This window comes from Macaca nemestrina, chromosome 8 (assembly GCF_043159975.1).
Source record: "Macaca nemestrina isolate mMacNem1 chromosome 8, mMacNem.hap1, whole genome shotgun sequence".
Taxonomy (NCBI): Eukaryota; Metazoa; Chordata; class Mammalia; order Primates; family Cercopithecidae; genus Macaca; species Macaca nemestrina.
The window spans coordinates 45,492,163-45,512,087 of NC_092132.1; the positions used below are offsets into that span (position 1 = coordinate 45,492,163).

The following is a 19,925-nucleotide window of genomic DNA, read 5'->3' on the forward strand; positions in this document are numbered from 1 at the left end:
GGGGAGGAAAGCCTTGCCTCCCTTTTGAATGGCACAGTCTCCTAAGAAGTAAGGCCTCTGGAGAGTAACCATGTATTGCTTTTATTTACTCCTTGTCTGTTCTCTTCTGCAAAGAACATATATGGAAGAATGGGCTGTAGTTCAGTTTTCCCAAGATTTTCTAAGCTGGGAATATTAGAAGGAGCTTAAAATTTAAAAAAACAACAAAAAACAAAAAAAAAACCCAAAACAACAACAACAACAACAACAAAAACACTAAAAATTGAGGGCCCTTCTCCCATGCAGATTCTGAGGTGATTATACAGTTTTGATTGGATACTAGTGTTAGAGTTTAAGAAAGCCTTACAAAGTAGTCTAGTAGTATAATGTAGTACAACGTGTAATTCATTGACCTAATACTTGAAGAACCGAGTTAAATGTCCTGTTTCTTTTATCTTTTGCCTTGTAGATTAGCTTTTTGGTTTCTTAACATCCTTAGTTTTCTGGTTCTTGGGAGGTTTGATGAGTAGGCCTTAATGTTCTTAGGCTACTCATTGTTTTTCTCTTCTAGTTTACCCTAGCCTCTACATTCTTTTGCCCATTTCTCCACCCCTCAGGCCAGCCTCATAGTCCCCCTAACATTTGCTGACACTCCTGCTCACTTTTTGATCCCTATGACAGCTGTATTATTCCGTTCTCATGCTGCTATGAAGAAATACCTGAGATTGGGTAATTTATAAAGGAAAGAGGTTTAATTGACTCACAGTTCCATGTGGCTGGGGAAACCTCAGGAAACTTACAATCATGGCTGAAGGGGAAGCAAACATGTCCTTCTTCAAGAGGCAGCAGGAGACAGAAGTGCCAAGCAAAAGTGGGGAAAGACCCTTATAAAACCATCAGATCTCATGTGAACTCACTCACTATCATGAGAACAGCCTGAGGGTAACCACCCCCATGATTCAGTTACCTCCCACTGGGTCCCTCCCATGACATGTGGGAATTATGGGAACTACAAAACGAGATTTCGATGGGGACACAGCCAAAGCATATCAAGAAACTCTATGAAAGTTTTTTGTTGTTTTGCATTTATATTTTTTATATAGATGTTTATATTTTCATCCATTTATTTTTACTTTGCAGGAATTCTTTAAACCAGATTTTGCTGACATGAGAAGCTCCAGTGATTTGTTTTTTTGAAGGTCTGTATCAGAACAAGCCTAACATCTAAATAAAGTTTGATTCTCAATTATCCAGATGGATAAATAAAGAAAATTTGGCTTGTCTTACTCTTGCAGTTTTAAAATTATAGCTATTCTGTACACATGACATACAAGACTATAAGAATTGTTTAACTTATTTAGAATAAAACAACTACTATCTAGGTTTGAAGAACCAAAATGTTTTGCTTATCACAGTCATTAAGGAAGTATAATGCTATGTTCCTCAAGTCACCTTTCAACAAATATTCCTTGAGCATTTACTGTATTTGGTTAACAGATGTATTCAGCAGGTGATTAGGGGACAAATATTCCAAGTGGTAAATTGACCCAAAACATAAAAGAAGAGCCTTCCCTACCCCATCCCCAACTCTAAAGGAACTATGTTGTTAGTAGTAGTAGTAGTAGTAGTAGTAGTAGTAGTAGTAGTAGTAGTAGTAGTAGTAGTAGAATTGGTGTCTCACTCTGTTGCCCAGGCTGGAGTACATTAACACGATCTTGGCTCACTGCAACCTCTGCCCCCTGGGTTCAAGCGATTCTCCTGCCTCAGCCTCCCGAGTAGCTGGGACTACAGGCATGTGCCATCACGCCTGGCTAATTTTTGTATTTTAGTAGAGACAGGGTTTTGCCACGTCGGCCAGGCTGGTCTCAAACTCCTGACATCAAGGGATCTGCCTGCCTAGGCTTTCCAAAGTGATGGGATTACAGGCATAAGCCACCATGCCCTGCCAGGAACTATATATTAAAGCAGTGGTTCTCAGACTATAGTGTGCTTAAGACTTACTTGTGACATTTGCTAGCAACGTGCATTCCCAAGCCCCCTCCCTGAGTGTCGCATTCAGTAGTTCTTGGGCTGGACCCAGGAATCTCACTCTTTAACAGACACCTGAAGTGATTCTGATGCAATGTGCCATAAACCACTGTTCGAAATAAACTGTTATGGCAGCAAGAAAAGAGTGTCAAAAGGTAAAAGCCACCTTATTAACTGGAACTATATTGTGGCAAAGAGAACCCAGACATATACCCTCCTATACTTTTCCTGGAAGAAAAGGAGAGTGTGTAAGAAATGACCTGGGAGAATCATCTGGGAGCCTTGTGACTCAAGAGCTCTGAGGTATGACCTAGATCACCACATTGGAAGCCCTGGACTTCCAGTTTTGTATAATCCCAGAAAGCATTTTCAAAGCAGAAACTGCCACTCCAGATTATCTGAAGAGTTAGATATTTTAAATGGGTAAACTATTAGGAGATCTACTTCAGAGATCATTTTTTTCTTCTAAAGCAGTGGGCTTTCAGTAGTGTTTGTTTGTTTGTTTTATAATCATTGGAACCCTGTAGTTTCCTGTGCTCCTACAGTGCCACATACCCTGTAGTGTAGTGGCCATGAAGTTTCCTTTTCTTCTGACTTCTACTCTTGTGCTGTCTTCTCTGGTTTTAATTGAGCATTTTATATGATTCCATTTTCTCTCCTCTCTTAGCATATCAATTATACCTTCTAAATTTTTCTTATTCATTGCCCTAGAGTTTGCAATTTATATTTACTACTAATAAAAGTCCACCTTCAAATGACACGATAGTGCTTCAAGGGTAGTGCAAGTACCTTATAACAGAGTGTTCCCAATCTCTCCCTCCTCCCCCTTATCGCAATGTTGTCATTCATTTCTCTTATCCATAAGCTATATTCACTGAACACATTGTTGCTATTACTATTTTGAACAAACTGTTATCTGTTAGATCAGTTAAGAATGAAAAAAATAAAACATATTATTTTACCTTTTTCCTTTATTCCTTTTCTGATGCTTTTTCTTTCTTTTTATAGGTCTGCATTTCTGACCTATATAATTTTCCTTCTCTCTGAAGAACTACTTTTAACATTCCTTGCAAGGCAGATCTACTGGAAACAAATTCCTTTGATTTTGTTTGCCTTAAAAAGTCTTTATTTCTCCTTTACTTTTAAATGATAATTTCATAGAACACAGAATTCTAGGTTAGTGGGATTTTTTTTTTTCCTTTCAACACTTAAAATATTTCACTCTACTCTCCTCTTGCTTGCATGGTTTCTGAAGATAAATCAGATGTAATTCTTATCTTTGCTCCTCTATAGGTATTGTTTCCACTGCTACCCTCTGGCTTCTTTGAAGGTTTTCTCTTTGTCTTTGATTTTCTGCAAATAGAAATATGCTATTCCTAGGTATAGATTTTTTTGGCATTATCCTACTTGGTGTTCTCAAAACTTCCTGGATCTGTGGTTTGGTGTCTATCATTAATTTTGGAAAATCCTTAGTCATTATTACTTCAAATATTTATTCTCTTCCTTTCTTTCTTTTCCTTCTGGTATTTCTATTATATATATTTACCCTCCCCCCCACCTTTTTTGTCCCACAGTTCTTGGATATTCTATTCTGTCTTCTTCATTCTATTTTCTCTTTGCATTTCAGTTCTGGAAGTTTTTATTGATCTCTCTTCAAGTGCAGTTATTTTTTCCTCAGCTGTATGTAGTCTGTTGACGACCCCATCAATAGCATTCTTCATTTCTATTTGATTTTTTTCTTAGACTTTCCCTCTCTGTGCTTACACTGCCCATCTGTTCTTGTATGTTATCTAATTTTTAAATTAGAGCTTGTAGCATGTTAAGCATAGTTATTTTAACTTTCTATTCTGATAATTCCAATAACTCTGTCTTTATCTGAGTCTGGTTCTGATGCTTGCTTTGTCTCTTCAGACTGTTTTTTGCCTTTTTGCATGCCTTGTAATTTTTTTCTTGGAAGCAAGACATGATGTATTAGATAAATGGATATGAGGTCAGTAGGTCTTAAGTGTAAAATTTCATGTTTTTCTGGCTAGGAGTTAGGCTGTATTTACTGTTTGCTGTAGTGGTGGCATTAGAGGCTGAAATTTCCTCTATGCCTTTGTTTTTCTCTCCCCTGTTGTTTTGGGCTTTTCATAGAGACTCTTTGATACAGTGCCTGAGACTTGAAGTTCTCTTAGCTAAAATCTCTGTTATTATACAACAGACCTATTGATGTGGTGGTAGGGCGGGAGAAGGGGAAAGCATTTTATAGTTCCATGATTAGGTTCTCAGTGTTTTATTGAAACTAAGTTGGGTATTTATTTCCCTTCCCCTAGGTTGTTAGGGCTTTGGTAAAACCCTCTTCTGTTAGGTTCCAGTAAAATAGTTTCCCTTGAGTCAGGCCTTGTTAAGAATAGAAAACTCTTGGTGTGTTTCAAAATGGTGACTTTATTCCTCCCTCTGCCAGAGCAGATGAGGATTTTTCTCTGGTCTTCACGGGAGAACCTGATGGGCCTCCTGTAGGTAAAACTCAAGAAAGTATGGATGCGCCCCAAGACTGGACTTCCTCAGAATCTTTAATTCTCAAGTTAGTCGACACTAAGCCTCCAGAAATTTGTTAATTACAGTTTCAAGTATTCCTCCAGATAGTGGCTACAGCTGCAGGCTCCTGCTCCCACTAAGCTGTAATTGTCTGTATCTGCCCGTCTATCTCCAGTTTTAGTGGCAGCAGTTTGCTCTATTACCATAATTCTTTGATGGATCCAAGAAGAGTTGTTGATTTTCAGTTTTTTCGGCATTTTTCTTGTTGTGAGGATGGTAATGATGACCTCCACATTCTTTACTTGGGCCCTGAAGTTTGATACCTGTATTTTTAAAGTATTTTGTAGTCAGTTTTGTGCTTAAGATAAAATTAAGAGGCCAGGCATTGTGGCTCATGCCTATAATCCAGGTGCTTTGGGGGGCTAAGACAGGAGGATTGCTTGAAGCTAGGAGTTTAAGACCAGCCTGGACAACATAGTGAGAACCCATATCTACAAAAAAATGAAAATATTAGCTGGGTGTAGTGGTGCATGTGTGTAGTCCCAGCTATTTGGGAGGCTGAGGCAGGAGACTCACTTGAGCCCAGGAGTTTGAGGTTACAGTGAACTATGATCATGCCACTGCCCACCAGCCTGGGTGACAGAGGAAGACCCTGTCTCCAAAAAAAAGAAAAAAAAAAAGGTTAATTTAATAAAGTTTTGTGTTATATATACATTTTAAATTGATGGTAATTTTGTATCATAAATATTTACATATTCCTTTTTAGCCTACCCTAAAAGCATCCCACAGCATGGGCTCATCCCAGTTTATGCCACCAGAGGCAATTTCCTTGTATTAATGTGCCCATGAAGTATCATCTGTAGTTCTACCAGTTTTTCTTAACATTTCTTCAATGCATCTTCTCCTTTTTCCCCTTCATTATTGGATGACTGTCTTATTCCAGAGCCTTATCACCTTGGATATGTGTCCTAATTAGTATCTCTTTCTCCTGCCTGTCCACTTTACAACCATCCTGAGTGATCTTTCTAAACCTTGTGAAATTCCCTTCTCTAAATACATCATTGAGATGATTAGTAAACCTGTTATTAGTAAAATAGAAGTTCTTCATTTAGCAAGATATACATATAAGGCCCCCCTATTGAGAGGTGAAGCCAGCTGGACTTCCTGGGTCGAGTGGGGACTTGGACAACTTTTCTGTCTAGCTAAAGGATTGTATATGCACCAATCAGCACTCTGTAAAAACACAGCAGTCAGTGCTCTCTGTCTAGCTAAAGGATTGTAAATGCACCAATCAGTGCTCTGTGTCTACCTAAAGGATTGTAAATGCACCAATCAACACTCTGTGTCTAGCTAAAGGATTGTAAACGCACCAATCAGCACTCTGTAAAAATGCACCAGTCAGTGCTCTGTGTCTAGCTAAAGGATTGTAAACACACCAATCAGCACTCTGTAAAAATGCACCAATCAGTGCTCTGTTTCTAGCTAAAGGATTGTAAATGCACCAATCAGCATGCTGCAAAATGGACCAATCAGCTCTCTGTAAAATGAACCAATCAGCAAGATGTGGGCGGGGCCAAATAAGGGAATAAAAGCTGGCCACCTGAGCCAGCAGTGGCTACCCTCTTGGATCCCTTTCCATGCTGTGGAAGCTTTGTTCTTTCGCGCTTCACAATAAATCTTACTGCTGCTCACTCTTTGGGTCCTCACTCCCTTTATGAGCTGTAACACTCACCACGAGGGTCTGTGGCTTCATTCCTGAAGTCAGCGAGACCACGAACCCACCAGGAGAAACAAACAACTCTGGACGTGCCACCTTTAAGAGCTGTAACACTCACTGCGAAGGTCTGCAACTTCACTCCTGAAGTCAGCGAGACCACAAACCCACGAGAAGAAAGAAACTCCAGACACATCTGAACATCTGAAGGAACAAACTCCAGACACACCATCTTTAAGAACTGTAACACTCACTGCGAGGGTCCGCGGCTTCATTCTTGAAGTCAGCAAGACCAAGAACTCACCGGAAGGAACCAATTCCGGACACACTATCTTCTGAGACATTCGGATCAGGCATTTGTTCTTCTGGGAAGCTATCTTTGGTATTCTTCCCTTACTACAGATGCCCCAAATAACTACAGAAGTTATCCTCTTCTGTCCTATCACTGTCTTGTTCACTGTTCTGTAATACAGCGTTAGTCACAATGATTGTAACTTTTAAATTTTATGTGTGTATACCCTAATACAGTTGTTATTTGGCTTTCCATTCTATCACCTTATATAGAACATTTAAAATAGATGTATGTTAAATATTTGTTGAAAAAGATGAAGGAAATAGCTCCACTATAAAATTCCAGCAAGGTAAAAATCACTGCTCATCTAAGAAAGTTCAATATAATGCTATTCATAAAAAAGTGCCATTAATAGTCTTTATAATTATACATATATAGTAATATGGAATTTTATGTGAAGTGTGAAACTTTTGTCCTATCTACATCATTTTTCATATCTGTGTTATGTCTCTAAGATAATAAATTAATACTTCTTGAATCACATTAAATCACTTTAGGCTGGCATATCTCAACCTCAGCACTAGTAACATTTTTGGCCAGATAACTATTTATTGTGGAGGGCTGTGCTGTGCATTGTAGGATGTTTAACAACGTCCCCGACCTCTTACCCATTATGCCAGTAGCACCTCTCCAGTTGTGGCAACTCAAAATATATTTAGATATTTTGCTACCATCGTCTTTAGTTGAAAACCACTGCTTTGGACTTTTGGACATTTTTATGTTGTATTTTTTGAAATCTCTGATGATAATGGAATCTTTAGATTCTAATTCTATATCATATACTTTTTAAAGTATCATACCTGCTAGCTCCGTAAAACTACCAACAGTGTCTTCTAAATCAGTGATGACTCATTTGTTTTAGTGAGTATCTATACTAAAGCCACTTGAATAATTTATTTCCTTTTACATAATCTTTGAAAACATAATGCCTAACAGAGATGCTCAGCCAATGTTTGTTGAATTAATAAAACTTAAAATAAGTTTTCTATTTACACTTAGTGTAACATAAACTATATTTTAGGTAATCTTAAAAGTGCCCTTAAATCTGATTTGGGTGTGTATAAATAAATAAGCAAATAAATTATAATAGTGTCATATTTTTGCATATGATGTGCTGCTTGATATTATAAATTCTCTTGAAGAAAGACAGCTCCCTTTTGGAATGTTCCTAGGATTTAAAAACAGACAAGGCTAGGTGCAGTGGCCCACACCTGTAATCTCAGCACTCTGGGGAAGCTAAGACAGGTGGATTGCTTGAGCCCAGGAGTTGGAGACCAACTGGGGAAACAAGGTGAAACATCTTCTCTAGAAAAAATACAAAAAGTTACCTGGCATGGTGGCACATGCCTGTAGTCCCCATTACTCAGGAGGCTGCAGTGAGAGGATTGCTTGAGCCTGGGGGGTCGAGGTTACAGTGAGCCATGATCATGCCACTGCACTTCAGCCTGGAAACCCTGTCAAAACAACAACAACAACAACAACAAGACAACCCCAGAAAGTACTAGGTATACTGTATCAACTTATATTCTTCAAAACAGGGTAAATTGAGCTCGTACTTTGTGTGTTTACATTATTATTTGAAGTAAATAAGTATGTTTTAAGAAGTTTTTTTAAACCAACCAAACATCAGTGAAATAAGTATATTTTGAAATAAATACAATGGTGAAATAATCCAAAAGTAATGTGGCCAGTTGGATCAGATTCAGCTTGTATATAATTTTTAAAAATAAGCAAATTTAGTATTAAAGCCATATATTAATTTATGTTATATTTCTTTTTCTTTCTTTTTTTTTTTTTTGAGATGGAATCTCACTCTGTTCCCCAGGCTGGAGGGCAGTGATGTCATCTCGGCTCACTGCAACCTCTGCCCCTTGGGTTCAAGTGACTCTCCTGCCTCAGTCTCCCGAGTGTTGGGATTACAGGTGTGTGCCACCATGCCAGGCTAATTTTTTGTATTTTTAGTAGAGATGGGGTTTCACCATGTTAGCCAGGACGGTTTCGATCTTCTGACCTCATGATCTGCCCACGTCGGCCTCCCAAAGTGTTGGGATTACAGATGTGAGCCACCATGCCCGGCCAATTTATGTTATCTTCTTAAATGTGTATGTTCATCATTTGTCATATAATTGAAAATTACTTAATAGTACATAATCTGGAAAAAATTGCGTTTTCTTCTTAAATTGGCATACTCTCCAGAATTACAGTGAAATTTCTGCCTCAAAAAATAGATGCTATATATCCAATGATTCAGTAGAATTTGGTTCTGAACCAGGCATCGTGACTCACACCTGTAATCCCAGCACTTTGGGAGGCCCAGGTGGGAGGATAGCTTGAGCCCAGGAGTTTGAGACTAGCCTGGGCAACATAGTGAGACGCTGTCTCTACAAAAATTTTAAAAATTAGCTAAGAGCAGTGTTGAGTACCTAAAGTCCTAGCTACTCTGGAGGCTGAGGTGGGAGGATCACTTAAGCCCAAGAGTTCAGGGTTACAGTGAGCTATGATCATGCCACTGCACTCCAGCATGGATGACCGAGCAAGACCCTGTCTCAGAAAAGAAAAAAGAAAAGAAAAAAGAGAAAAGAAAAGAAAAATTTGATTCTGGTCCTGGATCTGTTGCTGCCTTTCTGATTTGGGGCCATTTATTTAACCCCTTTAAGCCACAGTTTATTTTATTTTTTTTATAAAGAACTCAGGGTCCTTTTTTAGCTCAATATTATGTGATTCTATGAGTTTATAACATTAAAGCTTTTTAATGTATAACTGTCTATAGAGTTTTGGTCTATTTTTCAATGAGCACTTATTTTTATATTTTGAATTAGAGTCTTAGATCAAATTTTTCTGAGAAGAATAATTCAGTTGGATGTGGTAGCTCACGCCTATAATCCCAGCACTTTGGGAGGCCAAGGCAGGTGGATCACGAGGTCAGGAGATCGAAACCATCCTGGCCAACATAAACCCCATCTCTACTAAAAATACAAAAATTAGCTGGGCGTGGTGGCTCATGCCTGTAGTCCCAGCTACTCAGGAGGCTGAGGCAGGAGAATCGCTTCAACCAGGAGGCGGAGGTTGCAGTGAGCCAAGATCGTGCCACTGCACTCCAGCCTGGGCAACAGAGCAAGACTCTGTCTCAAAAAAAAAAAAAAAAGAATTCAACTTCTATACTATTTCCTTTTACAGAGTCAAATACTTAGGGTATTGCCTGGCCCTAAAATAGTTACTGTTCTAGAAAAAAAAAAAAATTCAACAGTACATGATAATAGTAAGTGGTACTCTCCCTCCTTACCACCATTGTAACAGTGACAGAAAATGTGTTTCCCAACATATTTTCTACTCTTACTCCTTTTAGTAATGGAATCCCAAGTTTTTGTTGTGCCCATGGTGACCTAACTGGAGTTAACTGTCATTTCCCAATCTACCTCGCAGGTAGATACAGTCATCTGACCAAGTTCAGGCTTAGGGGTTGTGAAGAGAAGTGTATGATATCCGTTCAATACTTTTAAATAAATGAAAATGCTCGCCAACCATTTTCTCTCTTGTCCCTTTCTGTAAGCTGGGTCATAATTATGATGCTGGCTGGCAGCCTTTCAATATGTAGATGGAGTAGATGGAGCATCTAAGGAATTACGGAGCCTGGGTCTCTGGAAGACCTCATGAAAGAAAGCTGCCGCACACTGGACTGCTATGTGAGATAAAAACAAATCCCTCTCTTGTCTGAGTCACTTTATTTGTGTGCCTTTTGTTACAGCAGCTTATCCTATACCTTAACTATGCAAAAATTACCTGCAGGAGTAGGGAACTACCAGAAGAACAAAAACCTAAAATATGTGGCATTGATTAAGCAGTCAGTCAGTGGGCAGCAAGGCAACAGATAATTGCAAGCTAGAAAGGTGGTGGCCAGACTGGGTGTCATGGCTCATGCCTTTAATCCCAGCACTTTGGGAGGCTGAGGCAGAAGGATTGCTTGAGTCTAGGAACTCAAGACTAGCCTGGACAACATAGTGAAACCTGTCTCTACAAAAAATAATAATAATAAAAAAACTAGCCAGGCATGGTAGCGCACCACCTGTAATCCCAGCTACTTTGGGTGGCTGAGGTGGGAGGATTGCTTGAGCCTGGGAGGTCGAGGCTGCAGTGAACTGTGGTTGTGCCACTGTACTCTAGCCTGGGTGACAAAGTGAGATCCTGTCTCTAAAAATAAAAATTTTAAAAAGGTGAAGATGGTGACCTTTGTAATACTATGACAAAATATTTGGTGAAACTGTTACTTGTGATAATTTGGAAGGCAGACCATGAGACTAGTAAGCCCATAGCTTTGTAAAGGAAGAGGTTAAAAATAAGAATGTTGGTGTGTTTTTGTGTGTTGGTTGCCCGTTTCTGCTTTTAGCAAGATACGATGAAGATAAATCAGTCAAGCATTAACCAGTTTACAAGTAGAAATGGAAGAGAATACAACTCAACCAAGGGAGGCACACTCTCTGACTGTGGCTTGCAGTTAAAATTGGTGTAAAATCTAATAATTAGAAGCCTCAAAATTGGGAAAGACAATTGCAACTATTCCCTGTAAAGCTGAGCCTTTGGTCATTGCCTTTTACAAAAGTTTCTCAGTAAGACCTTTCATCTGGACAATGGTAGCCCGGTAATAAAGGTCAAAGTAAAGGTGTTGCCATCCTAATCTAGCCTATTGTTTTAGATTACCTTAAAATAGCCACCATTAAATAATAGAGAGAGAACTGAGCTAAACACAAATGTGAAAAATAAGAGACTTCGCAGCCTTAAGAACTACGACCAGAAGAGATTTTGACATGGAACTGACTGGTAGTAAATAGACTTGAAGATTACTAAAATTGTGATAGAATTGTATTCCCAGCAACACCACAAACCTGGCATAAAAATACGTGTAATTTTTCAATCTCTGAAATAATCACAGGGCTCCCAAATTTACATGACCAAAATGCAGGTAATAAAATTTGTACAGTCCCCAAAGAGGCCCACTCTTCAATGCTAACCTCAAACTTGGCTTAGAGAACAATAGATAAGCATTTTCCCTGAAGGTAAAGCCAAGGGCCTCAGAGAACTAGGGACAGGGAGTTTTTCCCATGGAGTAGATTCAGTATCTAGCATCGTGTCTTCACAGTTCCTACCTAGAAGATGAATTGTGATTACTCTGTGTTTGTTGCCCACTCATTCTTTTTCAAAGCATCATAATCATATTGTTTTTATTCTCTGCTCTGATTTACGTCAATATCCTCTGTCTTAGTTGATTTTGTGCTGGTATAATGGAACACCACAGACTGGGTCACTTATAATGAACACAGATTTATTTGGCTCATGATTCTGCAGAGTGGGAAGTCCAAGACTGAGGGGCCTCATCTTGAAGGGGTCTTTTTGCTGCATCATAATGTTGGCAGAAGGCACATGGTGAGAGAGCATACGCCAGAGAGAGAAAAGGAGTTCAAGCCCATCTTTCTTTGAGGAATCCACTCTTGCAATAACTTCACATAAAGCCTGTTCAGACAAACTAGTTTTTCTCCAAACTTTCACCTTCAGCTCATCAACCCTTTCATTCCTAACCACAGCCTTCACTGGAACTTCAGCAGGTTTTGGATTTAACAATAGTAGGAAGGGGAAATGTTCCCCAGTATGACATAATACCCATTTTCATATAACATTCAGGTATAGGAGACAACTTCCTTACATAAAACCTGTTTAAACATTCCAATTTTCATCCAAACTTGAACCTGAAGCCTGTCAACCCTTATGATTCTACATCATGAGAAATATAATTCTAAGCCCCTAACTGACTGAATGGACCTTTTCCTGGCCAAAGGAACCTCAGAGAAACCTTGGAAGTTGAGTTAACAGACAAACCTCATTCTACCCCTTCTCTTGCTAACCACCTTCTTTCCTAAGGGCTAGACAGAAACCAAACCTGTCAAAAGACTTGTTAAAAGAAAAACCTTAGACAAATTAAATTTAACAGAATTTAATTGTGCAAAGAATGATTCATGAATCAGGCAACCTCCTGAATCCAAGTAGGCTCAGAGAAACCCCAGTGCAGCTACATGATGGAAAATATATTGACAGAAAAAGGCAGGTGACCTACTGAAAACAGAAGTGAGGTACAGAAACCACTGGATTGGTTACAGCTCAGCGTTTGCCTTATTTGAACACGGTTTGAACAGTTGGCCACCATCAATTGGCGAAAACTCAGTGATCGGCACAAGAGTAGGTTAGTCTGTGTTCTCATGCAGTTAAGGTTTCAGTTTACTATGTACGAAGAAACCTTTAGGCTGAGCTTAAAATATGCAAGGAGGCAACTTTAGGCTAAACTTAATTTATCAGACTCCACACTGATAATGTTCACTTCTAGCTTATCTTTCCAGGTACAGAACAAAAATAAGATGAGATTACTCATTCCTTTACCCCTCCCAGAGAGGGCTACTTCCTGTATCTCTTTTTCTTCAAATGTTCACCTTAACTTACCTAAAATGTAAATTTACAAGGCACTATTTTTAAGGAAAATGTATAAATACTAAATGTCCTGAGAACTTCTTTGGAAAAAAGAGCCACAGATATGTCTGACTCACGTTTTCCCGGGTGCACCCTCAAGCTGGCTCAGCGAACTTCAGTGATTTGATAAGTTCAGAGACTTATGCCTCAATCACTCATTTTGGTTGTCCAGCCTCTCAATCCAATTGTAGCTTGTATTAGGGCTTCACAAATGGGTTTCAGTACCATAATACGTGGGGCTCCCATATCAAGGAGTCCCAGAAACTTCTCTTCTTCACCCCCTGACCTATTTTCCCACTCACGGGCAAAAGGCTTTGGATCCCCATCAGGGGTTTGAGCCAGGAGACCCTGACCTTTGTGTCTTCATATTGACTTATCTGCTTAAGCATCGCCCTAAGCCATTTGGGGTCAAGTTTCTCCTTGCCATCTTTGCCCTCTGCCTTTTAAAATTTCTTCATATGTGGTAATAGAATGGATTTGATGTTAGGGAACCAGCTGGACATTCCTTTAGCCTGACCAACCTTCCATAATGTTGTTGTAAGACCTTTGTTTTAACCCTATCAATGTTCATTTTATTCATCCAATATCGTAACAACCACTTAAAGATTTCCACTCTGACAGGTCTCTTGGCTGTCCCCTTTCTTTCTCATCTTTGTTTTGTACCCATCAATGTTTGCTATATTCACCTGTTTCTTAAAAACCATTTTAAAATTTCTACGTTGTTAGTTCAGAAGATTCCTTTGACTTTCCCTTCTGCCTTTTCTCATTCTTTTGTTAATTAATCTAATGTTTTAATTAGCATCTGTAAGACCATTGAGGGGAAACTGAGCCAGCAAATTCAGTAAGGCTTCCTAGTCTGTTGCTCAATTTTGCAGCAGTAAGATCACATAGGCTATCCATGCAAAAGCAGCCCCTTAGTTGTAGCATTTACTATGACTTGAGTAATGGGCATTTTCAGCAGGTGAATATCCTGGTCGTTATAAAGCCAGTGCCACATGGCTTTCATTTGAGAATATCAGCTATTTCAACGAGGGTGTTCTACTTAGCATTTACAGGGGAATTGGGCAGTCCTCCTCCCTAAAGGGTAGACATACTTTACAATCCAGCAGCCAGGCTTCTCCCTCATGATTAATCTCCTGGGTGTCTAGATCACATAAAGCTATAGATGATTGTTCAATAGTGAGCTATGGGTCCTCCATCAACCCAAATATATTCACTCTCTTTTCATTTCAGTCATTACAGATAACAATACCAAGAGATTGAATATTTCACCATTTTCTTGTTAGTTTGCATTTCCTCATGTAACAGCCGAGTGAGTTATTCTTGTCTGCTTGCCTGAAAAGAACCCAATTCACTGAGAACAGTAAGTGTTGCAGCAAAGAAAGAGTTTAATAATCATAGGGCCAGCCAAGCAAGGGGAACAGAAGAAATTTCTCAAATCTGCCTGCCCAAAAATTCAAAGGCTAAGGTTTTTAGGAGTGCTCTGGTTAGCAGAGGTCTGGGGAACTGAAACAATTGATTAGCTGGGGATGAAATTAGAGGAGTGTCTAAACTGTCTTTGCACAGCTGAGTCAGTTCCCAAGAAGGGATATCCCCTCAGGACTCATCTCTTGGTCTGCCCAAATGCTAAATCTGAAAAATATCTCAAAGACTAGTTCTTTAGGTTTCACAATAGTGATGTTATCTATAGGAGCAGTTGGGGAAGTTACAAATCTTGTGACCTCCAGTTATATGACTCTGGGGCAGTAAGCAGACTGTAGAGAAGCAAGCTAAGCCATGGCAGATTATCGTTTAACTATGCTTATTCTTTAGCAAATTTCAGGACTCTACCATAATTCTAACCTTGTTTTATGAATGTGACTTCAGTCTCTGAACAAGGAGGGAGGTCAGTTTTCCTTACCTCAAAATTTTAGCTAAATTTCTCTCATGGTCTTCACACTAGAATAATATAAAAACCAATTTAGCCTATGAGCTTAGAAACAAGATGGAATCATTCGTGTTAGATTCTCTCATTTCTTAAATTCTAAAGGAGATGGATCTAGCAAGGAGTGTGGGAAGGGACGGGGAGCTTCTATGCCCTCACTGGATATGCCAGCCTTGCAGCACCTCCATGTGTTCAACCGCCCCAGAAGCTCCAGCTCAGGATGTTTAAGTGTAAATTCTGACTAATCATTGACTGACCACTAAGCTGTGCTAACCCAGAGGTGATCCCTAGGAAACAAGACTTAAACATAAAGAAAATGAATAAAACAACTGTGCAAAGACATAAGTTGCTATACAATGTAGGGAAGACAGACTATAGAATTAGTCTAAGCAAGTCACTGAAATAAATAACAAAACTACAATAACTACCCAGGATGGGAGGTGAATCAGAATCCAGAAATACTACCACATATTATCTTAAATATCCAGTTTTTTGTTGTTGTTTGTTTGTTTGTTTGTTTTTTGAGATAGAGCCTTGCCCTGTCACCCAGATTGGAGTGCAACAGTGCAATCACAGCTCACTATAACCTTGACCTCCCAGGCTTAAGCAATCTTCCCATCTTAGACTCCCGACTAGCTGGGACCACAGGTATATGCAACCACCTCCATCTAATTTTTATTTTTTATATTTTTGTAGAGATGGGGTCTCCCTGTGTTGCCCAGGCTGGTCTTGAACTCTGGGGCTCAAGTGATCGTCTCACCTCAGTCTCCAAAAGTGCTGGAATTACAGGTACAAGCCACCATACCTGGCTTAAAATGTCCAGTTTTAAACAAAAAATAAACACAAGACATGCAAATAAATAGGAAAGTGTGACCCATACACAGGAAGAAAAGCAGGCAATAGAAACTGTCTCAGGGGGCCTCATATTAGATCTTATAGACAGATCTCAAATCAGCTATTATAAATATGTTTAAATAACTAAAGGAAATCATATTTAACTCAAATAAAATGTGGTGACAAGAGTTCATTAAATAAATAACAGTAAAAAGAAATTTTTTAAAATTGAAATTCTAGAGTTTGAAAATACAATAACTGAAATGAAAAATTCATTACATAAGTACAACAGCAGATGTGGGCTGGCAAAAAGAACTTGGAGATAGATGAATAGAGATTACCCAATCTGAATAACAGAAAGGAAAAAGAATGAAAATAAATGAACAGACCTTCAGAGAACCAAGGGACACCATCAAGCATAAAATGTGTTGCATAAAAGGAACCACCGCATGGGGGCAGGGAAAGAAATGTGCAATAAAAATACTTGAAGATACAATGGCCAAAAACATTCCCAAATTAAAGTAAAACACTAGTCACATCCAAGAACCTTAAAAGCAAATTGGATACAAGGTCGGTTTAATATCCAAAAATCATTTAATGTAAACCACTATACTAATAAAGGACAAAAGCCACATGATCCTTTCAGTAGACAAAGAAGCATTTGAAAAAAAACTAATGCTTATTAATAAACCTTGAAATAATTCAACCTAATAAAAGGCCTCTACAAAAAAACCACAGCTAACATTTATACTTAATGATGGAAGACCAAAAGCTTCACCCTAAGATTAGGATCAATGCAAGGATATTCCCTCTTGCCAAGAAATCCACCAAAACTACTAGATCTAATAAATAAATTCAAGAAGGTCACAGAATTCTGGATCAGTATTAAAAAATCAATACTGTATTTCCATATACTAGCAATAAAGAAACTAAAATGGGCACATTGAATACAATTCTATTCACAATAGCATGAAAATGAATTAAGAGTAAATTTAACAAAGGAAGTGCAAGACTTGCACACAGCAAACTGCAAAACATTGCGGATAAATATTAAAGAAGATCTAAATAAAGGGAAATACATTTCATATCAGGAACTGGAAGACTGAATATTGTTGTCTGTTTTCCTGAAATACATCAATGGATTCAACACAATCCATATCAAAATCCCCTAGGTTTTTGTAGAAATTGACAAGCTGATCCTAAAATTTAGCTTAGGAAAAGCAAAGGATACATGGCAAAATAATTTTTATAAGAACAAAGTTGGAGGACTTACACTTCTCAATTTCAAAATATGTTGGTAATTAAGACAGTGTGGTATTGACATCAGGACAGACATAGAGATCACTGTGAAAAAATTAGGAGTTTATAGATAAGTCCATATGTTTATTGTCAACTGATTTTTCAACAAGGGCACCAAGGCAATTCAGTGAGGAAATTATCTTACATGAAACACAAAATTTTCCCCAGAATAGATCATATTCCTAAATGTAAGAGATAAAAATTTTGAAAGAATGCAGGAGAAAAATCTTTGTGACCCTGGGGTAAATAAATTTTTCTTGATATCAAATCAACTAAAATATCAACAAAAATACATTGATAAATTATACTTTATAAAATTTTAAAAAATTTGTGCTTTTAAAGACAATTTGTTTTCATTAAGTAGATGAAAAGACAAGCCACAGACTTGGACAACATATGGCCAAATTATATATCTCCCAAATAACTTGCATCTACACTATATAAAGAACTTTTAAAATTCAATAAGAAAAATCCAATTTAAAAATGAGCAAAATATTTGACTAAATGTTTTACTAAACAACATACAGGAATAGCCAATAAGAACATGGAAAGATACTCAACATCATTAGTCATTAGGGAAATGCAAATGAAAACTACAATGAAATACCTCCTTACACTCACTAGAATTGCTATAATCAAAAAGACGATAACAAATGTTGGCAAGGATGTGGAGAAACTGGAACTCCCATACATTTCTAGCGGGACTATAACAGCCATTTGTAAAAGTTCACAGTTTTTTTATAAGTTAAATATATATTTACCATACTACTTAGCAATTCTGCTCCTAGGAATCTATCCAAAAAAAAGAAACCATATTTTCATTTTTTAAAATGAAACACAAAGATTTTTATGTTGATGTTTGTAACAGCATTATTCTTAATAGTTAAAATGTGTATACTACACAAATGTCAATCAACTGGTGAATAAATAAAATGTTGCACATGTATAGAAGAGAATACCATTCTGCAATAAAAATGACAAATTCCTGATACGTGATACAACATATGTGAACCTCAAAAAACATTATGCTAAGTGAAAGGAGACAGGCAAATACAGTCTTGTGTCACTTAACAATAGAGATACATTTTGAGAATGAATCCTTAGGTGATTTTGTCATTATGCAAATATCACAAAATGTACTTATATAAACCTAGATGGTATAGGCTACTACATGCCTAGGGTATATGGTATAGCCTATTGCCCCAGGCTACAAACCTGTACAACATGTTACTGTACTGAATACTGTAGGCAGTTGTAACACAGTGGTAAGTATTTGTGGATATAAACATAGAAAAGGTACAGATATGGCATAAAAGATATAAAACAGTACCCCTATATAGGACACTTAACATGAGTGGAGCTTGCAGGACTGGAAGTTGCTCTGGGTATGAGTCAGTGAGTGGCGAGTGAGTGTGAAGGCCTAGGATATTACTGTACACTTAGGCTATACTAAATTTACAAAAAAAAAGTTTCTCCAACAGTAAAGTATCCTTAGCTTACTGTAATTTTTTCTTTCTTTTTTTTTTTTTTTTTTGAGTTGGTGTCTCACTTGGTCACCCAGGCTAGAGTGCAGTGGCGTGATCATGTCTCACTGCAGACTTGAATTCCTGGCCTCAAGCAATCTCCCCACCTCAACCTCTCCAGTTGCTGGGATTACAGCAAGCCTTACTGTAACTTTTTACCTTATAAACTTTTAACTTTTTTAGAACTTTTTGACTCTTCTCTAATAACACTTAGCTTAAAATACAAACACATCATAAGCTATACAAAATATCTTCTTTATATCTTTATTCTGTAAGCTTTTTTCTATATATATGTGTATATATATAGAAAATAGATAATGTGTATATATATAGAAAAATATATATGTAGAAAAAATATATCTATATTACTGTTAAAACGTTATTGTTAAAAACCAAGTCATACACACACATTACCTAATCTTACACAGAGTCAGGATCATTAGTATAACCGCTGTTGACCTTCACATCTTGTCCTACTGAAAGGTCTTCAGGGACAGCAATATGCATGGAGCTGTCATCTTCTATAACGATGTATTTTTCTGGAATACCTCCTGAAGGACCTGCCTGAGGCTGTTTCACAGGTAACTATAAAATATTTATATAAGTAGGAGTATACTATAAAATAATGATTAAAAGTATAGTAAATACATAAGCCAGTAACATAGTTGTTTATTATCATTAACAAGTGTTATGTACTATACATAATTGTATGTGCTATACCTTTTTGCAAATCACTTCAATGTTTGGTCAAGAAAGATGATCTGCTTCTACTTTCAATCTTATGGCATCTTGTTTTGGTCACACTGTATGAAGAAAATCTGACCTCACACAAATGTATTTGGAAAAAGGAGGAGTATTTTAATAGCCTTCTCAGATAATAATGCACATTCTTCTTCATACTATACCAACACTTGAAAAAGAGGAGATTTTTAAAGGTTAGTTGCAATGTGGAAACTGAAACCATATTAGTAATTTCTATACTCTGCCATATGAAAATCTGTTAATCTGTTTTGCTCTTCGTATGCATCTTTTATCCATGTGTGATTTTGTAACATCATTGGTCTTTTGGGGAAAATAAAAGGTTCACTGAGTTATGCAGGTATTCCAAATGTTGATGTTTCATTATACACTATCAAAAAATCACAAGCTAATATCACCACCAATATCATCAGAAAAATCTTTGAGTATTGGGAAGCTATCAGATTCACAATGGTAGATATGTTTTCCAAAATTCTGATTTTC

At 37.7% G+C, this 19,925-nt stretch overlaps 1 protein-coding gene across 11 annotated transcripts in view; it reads left to right on the forward strand.

The window, feature by feature from the left end:
• The window catches only part of LOC105476133 (regulator of G protein signaling 22), a 177,310-nt gene extending 158,046 nt beyond the window's left edge, over positions 1-19,264 (forward strand). For 10 of the 11 annotated variants that reach the window (XM_071067477.1, XM_071067478.1, XM_071067471.1 and 7 more), the window contains one exon: positions 1,120-6,163. The gene's annotated coding sequence lies outside the window, so the exon portion shown is untranslated. Of the gene's footprint in view, positions 1-1,119; positions 6,164-14,336; positions 14,467-15,723; positions 15,817-19,166 lie in introns of those variants that run through there. The other variant, XR_011606381.1, reaches the window with a different exon arrangement.
• The last annotated feature ends 661 nt before the right edge of the window (positions 19,265-19,925 follow it).